Here is an 18,043-nt window from a genome sequence, read left to right as displayed (position 1 = left end):
CAATTCAAAAAGAAAATAAAAACTCTCTTAATAAATAAGCATGCTCATAACAGTATGGAAATTTACCATAAGTAAACGAAGGGAAAGAGTATGAAGAAGGAAGAACATGAAGGAAATAGTTTTTGTGACTCCTATTTCCTAGTCTAAATATCTATAGTTCATTCATCTGATTATCAGGTGGTATTTAATCAAATCACTTGTGTATTGTAACTACCTTACTCTGGATGTTCTCCAGGTTAATGATGTCCTTCCTAAACAATGGTGTCCAGAACTGAATGCAATATATTCCGCATGCAGCCTTAGATCACGTTAGTTTTTTTTTATTTTTGCTACTACACCACATTATTGACTTAAATCAATCTTGAATTTCACTAAAATACTCAGATTTTTTAAACGACAAACTACTATCTAAATGTGTCTTCTATACCTTATACTTATAAAATTGATTTTTTAAAATCCAAGTATAAGACTATATTTAGACCTAATACTTTCCCATTTTTTAATATGTTAACTATCCTCAGAGAATTATTTGATATTTCTCGCTTTACCATTATTTCATTGATGATGGGTAAGGGAGTCAACAGGATGACAAAGGGGGAGCCTTTTAATATTATTACTATTATTATTTTTTGCTACTAGGTAATCCTTCTGTAAAACTCTGAATGAAAAAATGGCTTCTCTCCATGGAACATTTGGAAGTTCCTCCTAGTATTATCTTTCCTCCCAAAATAAATAAGGAAACAGTGAATTTGGTAAGGATGCATTTTTAAAAAGTCCTTAGTAAGTTTATTGAGCTCTGTTAATGATGTTTTAACTTTTAAATCATTTTTTAAACTTACACTTAAAACACAAATGTGCAAGTAGCATGGCATAAAGTATATTACATACCTCAAAGAAACTATTGGAATGATGATGACTCATCCTGCAGGTGGTTTAGAGCTATGTTTCTTATATTTTGCACCTAAGGTCAATGTATCATTTTAGATATTGGTGCCTCAAGATGGTGATCATAACCTGAAAAGTATAAACAAAATGTTATAGCACTTTTAAACACATATCATTTTTATTTTCCCATAACTCTACTTCTAAATCTTTCCACCCATAATCTTAGAAATATTTATTTCACTTCCTTGTGAAAAATTTCACACAAGATTGAATTTTAACAAATCAAGAATCATTTGAGTAGAAAACTATTTTCATAAAATATTTATAAATGACTATTCTAAGGAGAATGACATAATAATACATACTGAGTACTAAATGGATAAAAATGCTTATTGCTCACATTGCTATACAGTAAGTACACTGAATCGAACCTTTCTTGAAAAAAGAACTACAGAAGACAAATGAATTGATTCCAAAATTGAATAGACAAGAGTAGGCCAGATTGCACAGTCCAATCCCCAACTACTGCCTAGCACAGAGGACTATATTTGCAACTCAAGTGTCCTCTCTGCATATATCATATGATCGTTAATATTCAAGACTGCAATCTCCAAGGATTCAGAGCTACAGGGGACCCCAAAGAGGAATTCTAGAGCAGCATGGTGGGCTCAAACAGATCCCAGCTTATTTCTTATTATACACTGGAGATTTATTGTAAGAGAAATTGTTGAAGAAATATTTAATGAAGAAAAAGAGGTAGGTTGGCCATATGGTGAGAGTGAGGGAGAACAGATCAGCTGCCATCTAGGTTTTATAAAATACTTGGGAAAGAGCTTCTCTTAGATGTTTTCCAAAGAGAAGTGCAATGCAACCCCTATGCAGCAAGTACAGATGGTGGACTGGAGAGCAACAGTCCTACAAAAGAGACTGGGATTTGATATATTCTAGGTGGAGAAAGGGAGGAGGAGAGAAGCATCAGTGGGTGAGGCTATCTGCCTACAGAGGTTGTTGCCACCCCTAAAGAGGAAATCATTTTTTCTCCCTCAGTTTCAAAGCTTCTAAAGTCTTCCTGAAGAAACCACAAGTGAGGAAGAAGATGGGGGCTGAAAGGGTTAGGTGGAAGTATAATCAGTGATTGAAAGGTGGATATAATTTAGGAGGAAACCTCAACATGTCTATTGAAATCACTAATTATCAGGATGGAAAGGAAAATTGAGCCAGGAACTCTTTGAACAAAGAAATAAGGTTTGGAGTCAGAAAGAACCAGGCTCCAATACCACCTCAGAAATTTGGTAAGTGACCATATGCAAATGATTAAGCCTCCCTTAACCTCAGTTCCCTTGTCTATAAAATGGGAATATTAATCACATTCATCTCACAGAGGCGTTGTGAAGTTCAAATGACATTGTGTATGTAAATCATTTTGCATATCATAATATATTATATTTTATTTCTATTTTATGCATTATTTATATTTTATTTATTATATAATTGTATAAATGTACACATATACATTGTTTGTTAATATATTTTACATTATATTATAATTTTACATATTTATGTATAAAATATATATAATTTTTTACCATATGGTAAATAACATAATTAACATAAATGACAATACTTTGATGAGGAGAGGTCTAAAGGAGAAATTGCTAAATGATGACCGTAGAAATGGAAGGTCTATACTTTTCATTAAGAAACAAGGAATATGCATCTTCATCCTAGCTAAATATATTAGCAGTGGTGACAAGTTGGTTTGTGAGAGAGAAATAAGACGTACCTAATGCCTAAGGAAAAGGGTAAAAAGGGTTATTGAGGCTTGGAGGGAGTGGGTTGGGGAGCCAGATTTACCTCAGAGCAAGAAGATAGAAACAAGGAAGGAAGAGGTGTAAGACACAAGAAATTTCATTAATGGTTGAGCAGGTTTCCATAAGGTGAATAGGACTTGGGAGATAGTACAATCTGATAATTTGGAAGGTTAGGGGATGGGTTGAATGACAGTAAAGGTTTGTTATTGGTAGCCAGAAGTGAGTTTAGGCCTACATAACAGATATATCAAAATACCAGGGTTTCAGAGAGGAAAGTGTTCCTTGCCCCTTTGCCACAGGGATTGGCTTCAAATGCCAGCATTCTTCATTTTAACTGTAGTCGTATCACCCCCTAGCATAAGTTCTTTGAGGACAGAGAGAGTTTAACTATTGTCTTTGTATTAAACTCAAACTCTTCTGCACATACAGTGAGTGCCTTGTATATTTTAGTCACTTCAATTTTTTACCCTTATTTGAATTGAATTAGGGAAAGTGCAGGCCTCAGCTAGAAATAGAGGAGAAGCTTTTGGCAAACTGAGGATAGCACATCCCTACTGGGTGTTTGGGGACCAGAAAGCGGGATGCCAAATTGGAGAATAAAATTCACCTATTTGAAAATTTTCCTAGGGCTGACCCATCTAACACAAATCAAGAGGAGGGAATGTGAGGGTAAAAAAAGAAAGCAAGTATTAAATGCTCTCTTGGGAAAGGGAAAATACATTTTTAAAGTTTGTATTAACTAAGGTGAAAGGTGAGAAATATGTTGGGTATTTTGGGGTTTTTCCCCCCCAGGGAAAATCACTTTTGCTTGCTCTGCCGCTGACAAGGCTGAAAAAAAAAGGAAACAAACATATCAACCAGGTTTCAGATGGCTAAATGATTAACTTGGCAAAAGAAGAAGCTGCTGACACACTAATAAGAAGAGATTTATTTGAAAAGGATCCTTTTTGCCTCTGCAGAGGATTATGTAACCTCGTGCTACATTTTTTTTTCTAAAATAGATTTGTTAACTCTGAAATAGCTCAGAAGATTGGAAGCTTTTAAAAGCCTTGACAATTATGCAAGGAAGATGTGTAATGCAACATTTTTATCTCCTCCTCACTTGCTTTCCTCTAAGATATCCATTTATTTTGCACAGCTGTTAACTTCAAAATCTGTACAAATTTAAACTTTCACGCTCTGAACTTCAGATCCATGCTGACCCCTCGTTCATGTGCACACTCAGATACCTCTCTTATGAGAACACATCTCTGAGCCCCCTAATTCATTCATATTGAAAACTGTTTTCTTTTCTAAGCACTTGTGTAATTATTTCAAGTTCTTCGAATCTTAAAAGACAACAAGTTCATGAGCTGATGATATCTCAGTTTAGGATTCCCAATTTTCCTATGAATTTCACACTTGATCCCTTTTAATTAAAGTTTTAAAAACTATCCTTCCCAAATTCCTTCTGTAGTGAGGGATTTTAGCAGGGGCCAGCTGAAGGCAAGAGATCCTGCCAACCAACATTCCATACAGAACTCTCAGGAGCACACAGGCAGTTTCTTGGGGCAGTTGCTGGACTCCTCTGAAAGAGGGAGAGGCTGCTGCTTTTCCCTAGCAGTCAGGAGAGCCAAGAGGATTTCTGTCTTCTTTAAACCCACCTATTACACTTTCTAGGAATAAATGTAGCCAAGATATATGGGTGAGTTTGGTTTATGCCCTTGACAGTAAAACCAGTTCCCATTAGACATAGATATGGGAGTGAATAGGCTGGTTTTTTCTACCAGTGCTATTATTCTTTCATTGATATTTTTGCCATTCCTTTTCTTATTTTTGGTAATTAGGCAGATGCCAGGAAAGTTTTATATGTGATAAATGAAAATGTCAAAATAAATCCTGGGCATTCTCCATAACAAAAATCACTGGGCCTGCTAAGTCATGACTAAAAGCACTGTGCCTTTCTTTGAAATCTATGATGTCCTTCTTTTGGGGGAGACAAAAGAAGATTGAATCATTCACAAAGAAAAACAACATTATAGAAATAAAACATCCTTTTAAAATATTTAAGAGTAAAGCATTTGAACATAAAATTGTAGACATGTGCTTTGTTCTTTGTTTAAAGTTCTGATGCCTTTAAAAAGAGAACTTCTTGACTTCCAGGTAAACATGGCTGAAATCTAGACACCACATGCTTCCTCTCCCCGGCACCGAATGAAATAGACTACATCAAAAGAGCATAAAAATCACCTTTGGAGGAACAGAAGGACTCCCCAGTACCCCACGTGAAGGTATGTGGGGTTTGAACATTTCCACATTATAATAAGGAGGAAAAGCTTGCACAGAAACGTGAACTGAGCTGCCCTTCCTCTCCCAACCTCCCCCACCAAAACAGGGTGAGCTACCGGAGTGCTCACTGAGACAGCGAGTGAGTGGGGAAAATCTCTGTCTAGGGGGGCACTCCAGGGTCCTTGGGATCTGGGGACTGCCAGGAAACAACATCTCAGGGCGGTTTCACGGGAGAATCCTGCACGGAGCTGAACTCGGGGAGGTTGTGCTGAGCATATGGGTGGAGCTAAACATCAGGGGCAGACCACGCGCTGATTATCTGGGTGGAGCTGATCACCTGGGCAGTTGGGCTGTGATCAGGGGCCCCATGCTCTAAGAAACCTCGGAGGCTGGGAAGAACTAGTCTGAGGCAACCTAAATTCACAGAAAACCCGCCCATATCACCCAGACCCCAGACCAAAAAGGAAAGGGGAATAAAACCACCAAAGGGATGGCTCACATGGCCCAAAATCAAGCCTCAAGGAAGAAAGGGAAAAGGGTGACTATTGAAAACTTTTATGGTGGGAGTACCCAAGGAAAAGAAGAGAATGAGGATGAAATCCAAAAAAAATCAGAACATGCCTCCCAAAATGGAAACTTTCAACAAGCTCTGGAAGATCACAAACTAGAGCTTACCCAAAAGATGGAAACCTTCTGGAAAGAAAAATGGGAGAAAGAGATCAGCAGTCTGATAGATAAGACTGCTCAATTGGAGAAAGAGCTGAGAGCTGGAAGCATCCAATAGATGGGCAGACAAAGCTGAAAAGCAAAACCAGTCCCTAATGACCAGAATTAAGCAACTCGAAGAAAGTGAGATCATAAAACAGCAAGAATCAATAAAGCAAACCCAAAAAATTAATGAATTAGAAAAAAACATAAAATATCTCACTGAAAAGGTCACAGACTTGGAAAACAGAGGAAGAAGAGACAACTTCCAAATTATCGGTCTCCCAGAAAAACCAGAGATAAACAATAACCTTGATGTTATTCTACAGGAGATTATAGAAGAAAATTGCCCACATGTTCTGGAGCAAGGAGGCAAAATAGAAATAGTTCATAGAACACCCTCTATACTAAATCCCCAAAAGACAACCCCCAGGAATGTAATTGCCAAATTCAAGAGCTTCCAAGAAAAGGAGAAAATCCTAAAAGAAGCCAAGAAGAGGAGCTTCAGATATAGGGGGGATCCCATAAGGATCACACATGACTTTGTGCCTAACACACTAAGAGAACGTAAAGCATGGAACACGATATTTAGAAAGGCAAGAGAGCTGGGTCTCCAATCAAGAATCAACTATCCAGCAAAATTGACTATACACTTCCAGGGGAAGTATGGGCATTCAACAAAATAGAAGATTTCCAAGCATTTGCTAAGAAAAGACCAGAACTTAGTGGAAAATTTGATATCCAAGCATAGAAAGCAAGAGAAACATGAAAAGGTAAATAAGAAAGAAAGGGAAAAGGAGATAATTCTAATCTTTTTCTTTAAGTCAAACTCTCTTCTATAATGACTACATTTACATCAAATTATATATATTAATATGTGGGGAAAATGTTTTGTGTGACTCTCAAAAATTGTATGCATCACAAGAGTAGTTAGAAGAAACATGCATAGGGAAAGATTGGTGTATTAAGAAGATTTTGTGAAAGTGGGGGCAAAGAAAGGAAAAGGGGGTGAACCATCGATAATAATGAGATTTACTTCAAGAAATAGGGGGGGACTCAATAGAATAATCTTTCCCATATAAAGATACACATGGGAAGGGGAGGGGAAGAACTCTCATATGAGAAGGAGAGGAAGAGAGCGTGAAGTAGAATTACTTAAACCTTACTCTCAGTGAAATCAAATCTGAGAGGGAAGAACATCTAGATCCAGTGGGATCCTGAATTCTATCTTATCCAATAGGGTAAGAAAGAAAGGGAAATTAAGGAGGGGGAAGGGAAGGGAGTATAAAAAGGGAAGGAAGGAGAGGGGGTAGGGGGAGGGAGCATAAAAATGGAGGGGCTAGAAAGGGAAGCATATCAAGGGAGGGGACTAGAGGGACTGACCCAAAGTAAATCACTGGTTCAAAAGGATATAGCTAAAGAAGAAAGGTCAGAACTAGGAGAAGATATCAAAATGCCAGCGAATCCACAGGTGAAATCATAACTTTGAAAGTGAACTGGATGAACTCACTCATAAAACGTAGACAAATAGCAGATTGGATTAGAACCCACACCATTTGTTGTCTTCAAGAAACACATGAGGCTGGTCGATACTCACAAGGTTAGAATTAAAGGTTGGAGTAAGACCTTTTGGGCCTCAACTGATAGAAAGAAGGCAGGAGTTGCAATCATGATATCTGACAAAGCCAAAGCAAAAATAGACCTGATCAAAAGGGATAGGGAAGGTAAATATATTCTGTTAAAAGGGAGTATAGACAATGAGGAAATATCACTAATCAACATGTATGCACCAAATGGTATAGCATCCAAATTTTTAATGGAGAAACTAGGAGAACTGAAGGAGGAAATAGACAGTAAAACCATATTAGTGGGAGACTTGAACCAACCACTATCAAATTTAGATAAATCAAACCAAAAAATAAACAAGAAAGAGGTAAAAGAGGTGAATGTAATCTTAGAAAAATTAGAGTTAATAGACATATGGAGAAAAATAAATAGGGACAAAAAGGAATACACCTTCTTTTCAGCACCACATGGCACATTCACAAAAATAGATCATACACTAGGTCACAGAAACATGGCACTCAAATGCAGAAAAAAGAGAACTTCTGAATCTGATTTCATCCATATGGGTATTTGCTCCCTCTTAGATTAAATCACCACTCATTCATGCCTCTGCATCTTGGTAAACTTCTGTTTGTATAGCTGTATAGAACTGTAATTCCTGCATGGGAAGCCCACTTCCAGATTCTTGATGTCTTGGTATTTCATGGATCCCAATAGAGCTGCCAATCTGTCCATCATTTCTTTTTTCTGCTACTTCATGACATTTCTACTTCCTTTTCCTCCATACATCTCCATTATAATATCCTTTTTGCTTCTTCTACGGTGGAATTCTTTCAGAGAAATATTGCCACCTTTTAACACTCATCCTTTATGCCTATGTTATCCCTTTGATTATCTATAGTTTTGATTCTTCAGAGATGGTGGTATTTGAACATCCATATCCATGAACCATCACTGGGAGACTCTTGTATTTCTCCTATACAAGTCAGCCCCTTCTCCTTACTTATTCTATTCTGGGCCAAATTTATTACCCATCCATAGTATATGTTCAAGATCTAGGAGCTTTTCATACAAATGAATATCATCTATGTGTGCAGGGAACATCTGGGGGAGGACTCATACACCAAAAAATCACTCTAATGAGAAGACAGGAGACTTGATAAGATGCTGGCAGAGAAAAGCTCCTTTATTTGGAGAAAACAGAGACCAGCAGGGAGGAGAGGGAAAGGGACAGGAGAGGATGAGGAAAAGAGATTCTGCCTACATAAGCAGCTTGCTCAGGGCCATAAATCTCCTCTCTTTTTCTAGGTACAATCAGATATTTATAATAATCCTGAGTCAAGATTCTCCTCTTCCCCACTGTCCCAAACCTACCAAAAGAGGAGTGGGGTGAGGTTTACAGACTTGAGAACATGATTTTCAACATTATGTACCCAAAAGACCCCCATGATCCAGAAAAATCCATGACTATCATGGAATTCCCAGGCTGGGGACCATAATGAAACTTTTGAAACTCCCTGCACTTTTCCTCCTTCAGCTTATTGTATAGTTGGCTTTCTTCCCAGGACACAGATAAACTCTTCTCAAGGTTTTTGAAAATAGGTCAGGATAAGTAGAAGTTTTATGGGCTGTGGGGGTGGGTCAGGCAGTTTTACTCTAAGGAATAGTAGCACTAAGGGGCCTTGGGAATTGGGGTTATAAGCCATACTACTCTGAGGATTTCACAGTGAATCTCATCCCACACATCTAGATAAGAAACATTTTTCATCCACTTATTTTCTTATATGAATAGTCATATAAAACTCCTTTGGATTTCTATGTATCTTATTTATGAGGCTCTCCAATGTTCCAGAGCATCTGAAGGCAATCATCGCCTATGGGGAATCCCTCTTCCTTTCTACTAGATATCTTTCATGAAAGTGGAAATAACTTTGATTGATATATAACTTCTTTTTATGTCTCACTTAGTATTCACCATCAAGAGAAACCAATGATAAATCTATTATTTTTGTTACATTTTGACTGGATGTTGGCCTTACAAATAATGTAAAAGCATTTAACCTGATATCTAGGGCATTATTTTGGAAACCAGATGAAATTAAGTCATTCTCCCAAAAGGAAGAATAACAACAAAAATATCAAGAAGGAATGTCTTATAATCTTACTACATCCTCAAAAAGTTATCTAAATATATCTACACATTTACATATACATTATATGTACATCTCTTTATACATATATACATATATTAATAAATAAGCACAGAGAATTTTTCTTGATGTTTCAATTATTAAAAAAAAACTTTAAAAATACTGTCTCAAACAAAATAAAGTTTAAAAAAGCCTGTATGTCTCCTAATCAAACTTTTATTGAAAATGTCTTGATATATGTGCAGATTATTTTCATGGAGTTTTCTTATGGAAATGAGAACATAGGCATTGGACCTAAGCAATGTTTTATTCATTGATCTTTTAAAAATAATAATAAAATATCTATTTGGCCAAAAATTAGAGTATTTTGCCAAAAATTGGAAAATGGGGGGATGCCCTTCAATTGGGGAATGGCTGAACAAACTGTGATATATGTTGGTGATGGAATACTATTGCGCTAAAAGGTATAATAAACTGGAGTTTTTTCCATGGGAACTGGAACGACCTCCAGGAATTGATGCAGAGTAAGAGGAGCAGAACCAGGAGAATATTGTACACACAGACTGTACACATTGTACACAGTGTATCCACTGTGGTACAATTCAATGTAATGGACTTCTCCATTAGTGGCAATGCAGTGATTCTGAACAACTTGGAGGGATCTATGAGAAAGAACATTATCCACATTCAGAGGAAAAACTGTGGGAGTAGAAACTGAAGAAAAACAACTGTCTGATTACATGGGTTGAGGAGATATAATTGGGGATGTAGACTCTAAATTAACATCCTAGTGCAAACATCAACAACATGGAAATATGTTCTGATCAAGGACACACGCAATACCCAATGAAATTGCTGCGGGAAGGGTGGGGGGAGGGAGAGGGAAATAATATGATTATTGTTACTAAGGAATAATGTTCTAAATTGACTAACTGAATTAATTCAAATGGAAAAAATAAAAATTTTTTAAAATTAGTATATTAATTTCTTTCATATATCTTGGTGCAATGACTTTAATATTATGCCATTTTCAGTAAGCTCTCCTCTAAGAATACTTTGTCTAATCCAATTGCTCTTTAGTCTTATTTCTATCTCCACATGAAATACAGCAGGGATCATCATATTGGAATATATTGGGGACTATATTGATGAAGAAAAATGTTTATTATACAAATTATAATTTATCTATTACATATTTAATCTGGTGGTGGTGCTCCTTTCAAATTAATCCTTAAATACTCTGGAGATGATTTGGCTTAATTAGATATTTCAAAAAACTTTCTGTAAACTTGTTTTTCTACCACTAACACAATGTTGGGTAATGTAATGATGTTCAAATCTTTCATTATCATTCTTAATTGTATCCTACAAAAGAGCATGATTTATTAAGTGGTACTTAGTTTAGGTGCTATAAGTCTCAGTTTGGAAAAGAGATCAAGTGATTTATGAAGAAGACAGTTTCTAGTGTCCTTTGATCTTCCCCTTGTGATTTATGTGGGTAAAAAATTTGTTAAAAATTTTTTTAAAATCTGTATTGATGAGTTACTACCTCAAAGCTAACAGATTGGCCAATATGACAGTAAAGGAAAACAATAAATGTTGGAGGGGTTGTGGCAAATTTGCTTAGGGAAAGGGGAGAGGAAAAGGGAGGGAAAGAACATGAATCATGGAACCATGGAAAACTATTATAAATAAAACAATTAAATTAAAAAATAAAACTCTTATTGTCACTGGGAAAAATCTGTTTTGATATTTTTTTTATCGATTCTGTAAGGGTTAAAATAGGGTTTTTTACAAAAATAAGAGAGCAGCTCCTAATATAACTGCCTATAAATGCCTCTAATAAATGCCATTATTGAAAAGTCCAGGTGATCATCTTTCAGCTCAGCTCAGCAGGCAATATATATATATATATATATATATATATATATATATATATATATATATATATATATATCCCAACCACCAACTAATCACCAACCCATACCACCAGCAACCAACCCCCAACAACCAACTCATGCCCAACAGTCAACTTCCTACAACTACCAGTTCTAACTATCAGTAATTGACAGTTAGCCGAACCCATCCTCAGCCCCTTTCATAACCTCCTCCTATCTCACTTCCTGTCTCTATGGTCCCTCCTTCCTGTTTCTATGGTTTCTCCTTCCTATCTCTATGGTGTCTAATTCTTATCACTGTAGGCTATAATACCTACACATCTCTATGGTAAAAGAACCTCCAGGTCCCCCACTAAATTAGAGTAAAGGAATGAAGAATTCCTTTTTACAATTCCATATTTTTGACAGCAGGAACATATTTAAATCATATCAACTGGCATTACCTTAATCACCTTAATACCACACATACACATAGGCATGCACACACACACATACACACAGTCTCATTTAGGATTAATTTTTGTCATTGCTCTAAAAATATTCAATGTTTGTATATAAATAGACAATTGATTAAAAATTATTTCAATTTTGGTAAATAGTTGTGTTTTCTGTCAAAATATACTCATTTTATTTTTTGATATTATTTGCTACTTGCTTTAAAAAACAATAACATTCTACCATTAGCTACAACTTTAACTTCAATATAATGATGAAGTACATATTAATCCCTGGATTACCATATCACAGATATCTTATTTATAATATAGATCCAACACATCCTGTTCATTCCCAAGTTTAATAGTGTAAGTCATGGACTACCCTCCCAATTGCTGGTCTTGAGTCCTTTGTGTAGTTACATGCCATCTATCTTGTATCCATTATTAAAGCAGTGCCCTTGAAGGAAGAATACTGTGTCATCTCTCTGCTATGTATCCAGTCAACATTTTTCAACTGACTGGTAGGCAAATGGTAAGAGGTAAAAAATTATTCTTTTAAAGGTCATATGCATGATCCTGAGTATATTGTCAAGTCTAAAAGAGAAAAAGAACATTCACTGATATTACTTTTGGTGAATTGCTCTAGCTTTTTCGACAGCCTTATTGTATACTTCCCTTTAGACAGTGTACATACAATTGCCCATTTACCTAGCAGATGCAGTCATTCTAATCATTATACTCAACTCCCAAGAAAGGAAGCAAAAGAAAAAATAAACACACAAAAAAACAAAAAGAATTAATAACAATTGAAACTGAATATAAAGCCAAAAAGCCCTTGACCACTGCTTCTGAAAACAACAACAACAACAAATGAACTGTTGTCTTTTCTGACGTGTGGAATATTTAGCAAGACCATCTATGATATTGCTTTAATGTGAACCTTTCTGTAAGGATCAACAGATTTCTTCACAAGTAATGCACATGGATTTTGTTCATGGATGTGGGTGTGTGAGAAAGAGAGAGAAAGAGACAGAGACAGAGAGGGACAAAAATATAGACAGAGAGCTAGCAAAGATAGTAAAAGACAATTAGATGGCTCAGCAGGTAGATACCTGCATCTTCTGTCAGGAAGATCTGAGTTCACATTCAGCCTCAGACACTTATTAGTTATGTTACCTTGGCAAGACACTGAAAATGTAAAGAGCAAGGGACACTAATACATTGCTGGTGGAATTGAAAATGGCTGCAACCATCCTGGAGAGTTATCTGCTCTAAGAGTTATTGAACTGTGTGCATACCTTTTGTCCTAGTAGTACCACTATTAGGCCTGTATGTCAAGGCAAATAAAATATAAATACATAATAATATAATATAATAATAATAAAATAACATAATAATATAAAATATGATAATAAAATATAATAAAATACAAAAATATTCAAAGAAGCTTTTTTTGTAGTAGCAAAGAATAGGAATTTGAAGGGATTCCCATCAACTGGGGAAATGGCTGAACAAGTTATGGTATATGATTGTAATGGAATACTATTGTACAAGAAACAACAAATAAAATGAGGATAAAAAATCCCAGAAAGACATATGGACATCATATATAGTAACAAAAGTAATGTATGATGATCAACTTTGAATGTCGACTATTATTGACAAGACAAGGATCCAGGGCAACTACAAGAGAATCATGACAATAAAAAAAAAATGGGTATCTACCACCATAGAAGAAAGAGACAGTGTCAGAATTGCAGATTGAAACATACCTTTCTTTATTTCCTCCATGTGTTTTTACCTACTATAAGCAATGAGTCTTGTAATGTGACAAACATGGAAACAAGTATCTTATGATAACATATATATAAGCTATATCATATTGTATATCTCCCTTACTGGGGAGAAGAAGAGGGTAGGAGTGAGAGAGAGAGAGACAAAGAGACAGAGAGACAGAGAGACAGACAGAGACAGACAGAGAGACAGACAGAGAGACAGACAGAGAGAGAGAGAGAGAGAGAGAGAACATAGAATGCAAAAACTCAGAAAACAAATATTAATAAATTATATTAAGTTGTAATCTGGAAAAAATACTTTTTTTAATTAAAAAAGAATGTAAAGTACAGAGCATGAGCCAATGTACATTGGAAGACAATTCTCTAACTCTAAGTTTATTATAGCAAAGAAATCACAGTCTTGTATATCACCCCCCAACATTAGAAATATACTTAAATACACACACAGAAAAGTTATATGTGGGCATCTGTTTAAATTCACACTTGTGATTAAAACTGCATTGGAAATTATAACAGTTCGATAAAATCTCATTAAGCACCTCTTATGCACCAGGCATTCTGCTAAGGTCAAGAATACACTAAGAGGCAAAAGACAATCTCTGCCCTCAAAGAATTTATAGTCTAATGGGGGAGACAACATGTAAACAAATATGTACAAAGTAAGACACAGAGTGAATTGGAAATAATTAAAATAGGGAAAGCACTGGAATGAAGAGGGCAAGGGAAGGCCTCCTATAAAAGGTGTGATTATTTTAGGGCAGAAAAAAAAGCAGGGAAGTCAGTATTTTGGAATGGAAACTATCTATGCCAATCAGCAATTCACTGCCTGAGAATAATTGACTTGACTTGCCCACCCAAAGTTACCCTTATGGACTGTTTGTTAGAAGCCAGATGAGAATCCAACTCTCAACCTAAACTAGGCCCTTCTTCTCAGTCCCTCTTGCTCTCCCTCTCATTCTCATAGACCCAAAGTGCTCGCTCGCTCGCTTGCTCTCTCTCTCTCTCTCTCTCTCTCTCTCTCTCTCTCTCTCTCTCTCTCTCTCTCTCTCTCTCTCTCTCTCTCTCTCTCTCTCTCTCTCTCTCTCTCTCTCTCTCTCTCTCTCTCTCTCTCTCTCTCTCTCTCTCTCTCTCTCTCTCTCTCTCTCTCTCTCTCTCTTCTCTCTCTCTCTCTCTCTCTCTCTCTGTCTCTCTCTGTCTCTCTCTGTCTCTCTCTCTGCCTCTCTTTCTCTCTGTCTCTCTCTCTGCCTCTCTTTCTCTCTCTCTCTCTTTCTCTCTCTCTCTCTCTGCCTCTCTGCCTCTCTCTGCCTCTCTTTCTTTCTCTCTTTCTGTGTGTGTGTCTCTCTCTCTTTCTCTCTCTCTCTATCTCTGTCTCTGTCTCTCTCTCTCTCCCCCCTTTTCTCTCCCCTCTCTCCTATTTATATTTATGTACATAGATTAGAAGAGGCAGATTCAATTGATAGGTAATGTATGTGCATTTGTATGTGCCTCTATTAGTGCACATAGCTGGTTTTGATACAATGCACTTTCATATCTCATCTCACTCAAAATGAGGTGGAAATGTGCCAGCAGATGAATCCAAAGACCAACAGACCTGCTCGAATTAGTCTACTTGTAATGTAAATGTAAAAGTTATTAATGCTGTTATCATGCTCCCTAAGTGACAATGCCCTTCCATCAGGTTTTCATGGGTCTGATGCCACAGACAGTGAAAATTAGAGTGCAGAGCCCAACATCACCTTTTAAGAGACTATGTGTGTGTGCATGTGTGTGTGTGTGTGCTTTCAGAAAAGGGGTTACAGAATATCAACATTTAGAAGTAGTCCTCTGTTTTCTCATTCTGGTCTTTAGAATAACTCAGCTTTCCTCATCTACCTACTATGCTTTAGAAGGCTGTAATGAGCTCTTGGAATCTACATTATTATTACGAGGACACTAAAGCACCATTCAAGAGTTCCAGGATATTAGAAAAATATGAATAGTCTTTTTTCTTCATGCACATGTATCTCCAAAGTAGAAACACAGAATTTAAATGGGTCATGTTCAGAAAGGGTAAGGCAGCTCTGGTTTTGACATTCAAAAATGCATGACTAGGCGGGACATAAAAACCACTGTGGATTTTTGTTTTCTCATATTTAAAATGATGATTAAGATGCTTACACAAATAATTTCAAAAAACTAGGCAGAAAATACAATATTCTAGAAACCACAATATTCTACATAAATGAAAGATCAATTAGTTTGTCTTTTCATGGCTCTTGAAGCACATGTTGTAAATAGTAATAAATGATAAGAAAGTTTGATTTAAAATCAGAGGACCTGAATTTAAATAGTGACTGACACTGATTATGTATGATCTTTGGGAAAGTCATTTAACTTCTTTGGCCTTAGTTTTCTCATCTCTTACATAAAGGGATTACACTTGAAAAATAATGTTAAAAGAATAGACATTTAATGAATTGGCTTTCCCAGCAACAAAATGTGATCCATGAATGAACAAAAAGGTATTATATAAATATATGTAATATATGAATATTATATAAAATATATATCTCACATATAAAACCAAGCACTAGGAGAAAATATATCAACAAAAATGAAGACAGTCGGTGCCCTGAAGAAGCTTATAATGGGGAGAGACACTACGAAAAGGGAATGTCTTCCACGGAATACTATGTTGATTTATAAGATACAAGGATGGTGATGGAGTCATGGAGGTATAGGTTGACTCCCTATTAGAAATGCTGTTCAGGCATTTCAGTCATGTCTAACTCTATGACTTCATTTGGGGTTTTCTTGAAAGATATACTAGAATTGTTTGCCATTTCCTTCTCCAGCTCATTTTATAGATGAGGAATTAAGGCAAGCAGGATTAAGTGATTTGCCCATCGACATCTAGCTGGTGAGTATCTGAGATAAAATTTGAACTCAGAAGATAAATCTTTTTCTCACTTCAGGCTCAGCACTCTATCCACTGAACCACCAAGCTGCCCTATGCTGTTCTATGATGCCCTTAAGAGAAAAGACAGCTTTTTTTTCTTGCTTTTCTTTCTGTTCTCTGTGCTTAGTAGACAATAGTTGTTTAATAAATGCTAAGTGACCAAATAACTCATCCTTTCCAGTAGTAATAACAGCAGTGATTTGCTACTGAATCTAGAACCTGGGAGAGTTTGGGGAGGACAGCTTCTAAGGCAAGCATCTTGTGGAAAGATAGTTGGTGAAAAGAGGGTTGGGGAATAAAATTCATTTCCAGTCTGACCTAAAATAAAGAGCCCTGAGAGGCACTCAGCAATGAGGACAGCAAGACCCCAGGTTGGGAAGTCAGAGATGAAAAGCTTAAATCTGATCAGTCATGGTTTCTAGTCTAGGGAGTATGAAAATTGGCAAAAGTATGGGATTTAGTAGAAAAAGAGGTGATACGTACTTTCATGGAATTGGTTTGACATTTGAAAGGAGGATGCATCAGAGAGAGGAGAGATTGAGATTTGTATAAATGGACAATTGATAAAATAATATTATATAAATGCCAATACATAATATGATATCAGAAAATGACTCCTTTTTTTGTTGTTTTCCAAAATGATGGCTTTGGAATTGGTGTTATCTAAGATCACTCCTTGCAATAGCATTCTATGATCTACAAAACTGTTTTGTTCAAAACATTTAATACACTGAAACATAAAAAAAGCATTTGATGCCTTTAAGAAGAGATATTTCCTTCAAGAAGCAGCTAAAAAAATTGCTGTGGCTAGCAGGTAGGGGCTACATAACCCAGGGTTTAGTTAAAATACTCCTTTCACCATTAATTAGCTATTCAGGGTTCTAGGGGTCTGTCGTGACAGTGTAAGAGCAGAAAGCCAAGTTCTCCTGAGAAATCTGGACTAGAGAGAAGCAATCCAAGCAATAGCAAAAGCTGAGTGGAAGAAGCCTCCTGGAGCATACTTGTTTTCTCTATAGGTAATTAGAAAGCAATAGCTCAATTAACAAAGCAGGGAGGAAGTGTCTAGAAGGACTCTTAAGCCTCCCTCTGCTAAGACCAGCAGTTTTCTGGCTTCATTGGCATCAATGACGGATTTTTGAAGGTCAAATCATTTCTTAAGTGATTAAAAAGCGAAGCCAGAAGTAAGTGAAATTGGGATTCATTAACAGAACATATTGTGCCTATCTCTATTTCTTTTAAATTTTACCTCTTATTGTGTATGTATGTATGTATGTATGTGTATATATATATATATATATATCCATCTTTACCTTTGCTATCATATTTAAGAAAGTCATTTTTACTTGTAAAGAAGGAAGAGACTTGGGATGGATGTACAAAGGTTGCTACCCCTTCTCTGCCCCTCTACTGTTGCTACAATAAATTATTCCTGGAGGTTATAAGGACAGCTTCAAAGTAATTTCATGGCCCTGGTCAGGTGGCACATACATGATAGGAGCTGAAGCAAATCATCACAGGCTGTGGGAGGGTGGTGGATATGTGCTAAGTGGAGCAAGGAGGAGGCATGTGGTTAAAAAAACCCAAACTAT

At 36.4% G+C, this 18,043-nt stretch overlaps 1 long non-coding RNA gene across 1 annotated transcript in view; it reads right to left on the bottom strand.

Annotated features, from left to right (window-relative positions):
• Positions 1–263: 263 nt before the first annotated feature.
• The window catches only part of LOC103091976 (uncharacterized), an 83,006-nt gene continuing 65,226 nt past the window's right edge, over positions 264–18,043 (bottom strand). The window contains exon 4 of the long non-coding RNA XR_469006.3: positions 264–1,014. This is a non-coding gene — a long non-coding RNA (uncharacterized LOC103091976). The remainder of the gene's footprint in view (positions 1,015–18,043) is intronic.

Source organism: Monodelphis domestica, chromosome 6 (assembly GCF_027887165.1).
Source record: "Monodelphis domestica isolate mMonDom1 chromosome 6, mMonDom1.pri, whole genome shotgun sequence".
Classification (NCBI taxonomy): Eukaryota; Metazoa; Chordata; class Mammalia; order Didelphimorphia; family Didelphidae; genus Monodelphis; species Monodelphis domestica.
Note: the sequence above shows the minus strand (reverse complement) of the source record. Positions and strands in the feature narration are given on the sequence as shown.